Source organism: Poecilia formosa, unplaced genomic scaffold (genome assembly GCF_000485575.1).
Source record: "Poecilia formosa unplaced genomic scaffold, Poecilia_formosa-5.1.2 Scaffold574, whole genome shotgun sequence".
NCBI classification, from domain to species: Eukaryota; Metazoa; Chordata; class Actinopteri; order Cyprinodontiformes; family Poeciliidae; genus Poecilia; species Poecilia formosa.
In genome coordinates this window covers 114,866-118,471 of record NW_006800513.1, presented here as the reverse complement: position 1 = coordinate 118,471, position 3,606 = coordinate 114,866, and positions in this window count along the sequence as shown.

The window sequence follows — 3,606 nt, the reverse complement described above, 5'->3', positions numbered from 1 at the left end:
TGAGAGCCGGGGGGGGCGCAGGGGGGGCATCAGCCCTGATGGAGAGGAAGCCTGAAAACTTATCCATAATGGATGGAGATACAAGGAAGGAAACATTTCAGCTTACATAACTCAGACCTCAGCCTAAAGCTCACAGATTTACACATTTAATCACAGAGGTAGCTCGCAGGAAAAACATTTTATTGTAATAAACATTCACACACTCATCTGTGAGGTCAGTGTTTCTGCTGCGGCCGATGAAAAGCAGACATTTCTTCATGTTTACAGATTTCGGCTAGCTGAAGCTCTTCTTTGTGTCTTTAACCGGTTCTGACCCGGTCTGGCCTGGCCAGATCCGTCTCCGTTAGCGGTTCCTGCCTGGTTCCTCTCCGTTTTTCATAACCACTCAGCGGTGGTACAAGCCGGACCAGGAATCCATTCGTTGATTCACAAACCGATGATTCTGTGTTCAAATCTTTTTATCATTTATGATGGAAGAGCAAACAGCATCAACAACAAATATACCGAGCAGAGGTGGAATTCAGCTAATCTACTAATATTTTACACATTTTGGAAAGGTTTAGCGCCCTTAGCTTCCCCTGAATTAATTTTCCAACCCTGTGGAGGGAAATATAACACGTTGTGGGTGTCAACAGAGTTGAATTTAGTGCTTTAGCATTAGCTTATGCTTTGTTGGTCGAGCACTTTAGAGTTAGTGGAACTAATGTTTAAGATTAGTGCATTAGCGCAGATAGCGTTTTAGCTAGCAGTGGTCGCCGAAGGGAATATATGCTAACGACCAACACGCTCAGGTGTACTTCAATCCTCAGAAGTCCACCGGACGTCCGTGAAAAGGTAAAGTTCTACGACCGCGTACTTGGTGTCAGACAGCAAACTGCTCAGACTGTTTCGTATGCGACATTGACCTGTTGAGTCGTCACAGCAAGTTACAATATGGATGTGAAGTGTGACTGCCATTCTCTGTTCAGAGCTACAAGGTTGTACTCCAACCTGGAGGAGGAACAGTCGAGGCGCCCAACTAGCTCAAATGATGGTTTTAAAGAAGTTTTCCTCCAATGACCCAGGAGAGAGATGTTGTCTCAGGCTTTCACCACCGACTGGGTCACTCCTGGCCTCAGACATTCAGAAATCTTGGTGAAGGAAGACCAGGGTTGAAGGTCAACCTTGGCTCCTGGAGTTCTCCACACCACTGGATGTTACACCTGTAAGGTAATTACTGAGAGAAGAGCCTCCCTGCAGGTGGAGGCTCCGTGTTTCCGACTGGGTCACTGGGATCCAGTTCCCCTCTCATAGTAACTTATGTTCCCGTCTTGATGTTCCTCTCAGGTTTGGACTCCTGACCTGAGGATTTCTAAATGTTCTGGTAAAATGTAAGCTGTGCTTAAATAAATCAGTCAGATGTTTCAGTCTGGAGGCGGTTAATGTGTCACTGAGACGACCTGGGCAGGAACATTTCTGAGCCAGTCCAAGAAATCAGTTTCCACTGAAGACGACGTGAATGGAAACCCAACAGATGACTGTCGGAGAGTGAGATGAAGCCAAGCTCCTCTGAAGTGGAGCTCCGGGTTTAATTCTCTGGCAGCTGAATGCATTTACATCTAATTACCTCTGAACGAGGGTTTAGAAAGTCTAGTGTGAGCTGTAGTCACTTCACGCCCTCAGTGGCCTCCTTCCTGCTGAGAACGTAAAGGAAACAGCTGCTAGCGCCCCCTAAAGGCTGATTGTGAAACTTCAGATCAAGATAAAAACTAATTTAAAGATTAATCAGCAGCTGCACCCATGGCATGATGGGTAACCTGGAGATCTGTTTGGTAGCAACATGCTGCCATCCAGCCACGTCTTTTTTAGGGACGTCCGTCCTCCAGCAAGACAATACCAAACCATGTTCTGCATGCGGCACAGCAAACTGGCTTCGTAGTGAAAGAGTTAAGATAGTAGACTAGTCTACCTGCAGTCCAGACCTGTCTCCCATTGAAGATGAAACTCATTATGAAGTGCAACACACGACAACAGAGACTCGGGACTGTTCACCAACTCAAGTTATAAATCAAGCAAGAATGGAAAGATCTTCTGCAGTTGGTGTTGTCAGTTCCCAAACGCTTACCGAGTGTTGTTAAAAGGAAAGGTGATGTAACAGTGGTGAAGTAAATATCTTGTCTTTGTAGTCATTTCAATTGAAGAATTATAAAACATAATACATTTATGTTTTACACAACGTGCCAACTCCAAAGATACCGGATGGCCCTTTCTGGCCCCAAATGTTCATCACCAGATGAAATTCAGCTGCTGACTCCCTGAAGCTCTGGATTGACACATTCACACCTCCTGCCTGAAGACCCCAGCATTATTCCAAAGAAAATTATGAAAACAATTCCTGCTCCAGGAGGGAACGATGGCAGCTGAGTCCCAGATCAGAGCATATGTCCGGTGGGCCTGTGCCAGCTGGGGCCGGTGAGAGGGCGCGGTTCTGTAGGAACCAGAACATTTTGTTCTGAGGAGGGAGGCCAGCCTGAGCAGGTGGCCACACATCACGCTCCATGTGACGCTGCAGACATTCATCAGCTTCAAGTCAACAGTCTGTAAGGAGACACCTGGACGCTTAAATACCTCCAGTTCAGCCCTTTACCTGCTGCTGGTTCAGAGGACAAACATCCGATCCAAAGTTTAGCTCTAAGGTCAGGGTGGGAGGAAAACCTGGAAGTGAATAAACTCAAGCACTTATTCATTTCTTCACTTTGGATCAGAGGATCATAGTTCATTCCTAAATTCTTCAGGTAAAATGTGGAAAGGGGCACTAAACAATTTCTAACTAACCTACAAGAATCCTAACTGTCCAAACAATCCCTAGCAATTCCTGTCTTAGCAATTCCTAGTAGTCCTAACAATTCCTAACTATCAAACAATTCCTAACTATCAAACAATTCCTAACAGTCCTAANTCCTAACAATTCCTAACTATCAAACAATTCCTAACTATCAAACAATTCCTAACAGTCCTAAGAATTCCTAACAGTCCAAACAATTCCTAACAGTCTTAACAATTCCTAACAGTCCAAACAATTCCTATCAAACAATTCCTATCTATCAAACAATTCCTAACAGTCCAAACCATTCCTATCAAACAATTCCTATCTATCAAACAATTCCTAACAGTCCAAACAATTCCTATCAAACAATTCCTATCTATCAAACAATTCCTAACAGTCCAAACCATTCCTAACAGTCCAAACAATTCCTAACAGTCCTAACAATTCCTACCAGTCCTAACAATTCCTAACTATCTAACAATTCCTAACAGTCCTAACAATTCCTAACTATCAAACAATTCCTAACAGTCCTAACAATTCGTAACTATCAAACATTTCCTAAGACTCCAAACAATTCTTAACTATCAAACAATTCCTAACAGTCCTAACAATTCCTAACAGTCTTAACAATTACTAACAGTCCAAACAATTTCTAACTATCAAACAATTACTAACAGTCCAAACAATTCCTAACTATCATACAATGGGCTCTTTGCACCTAAGGCGTTGACGTCACATCTCCAGGAGCAAATGCGGCTCACTTTTTTCCGCTTTGAGTTACCATGACTGGTAGAAAAGAC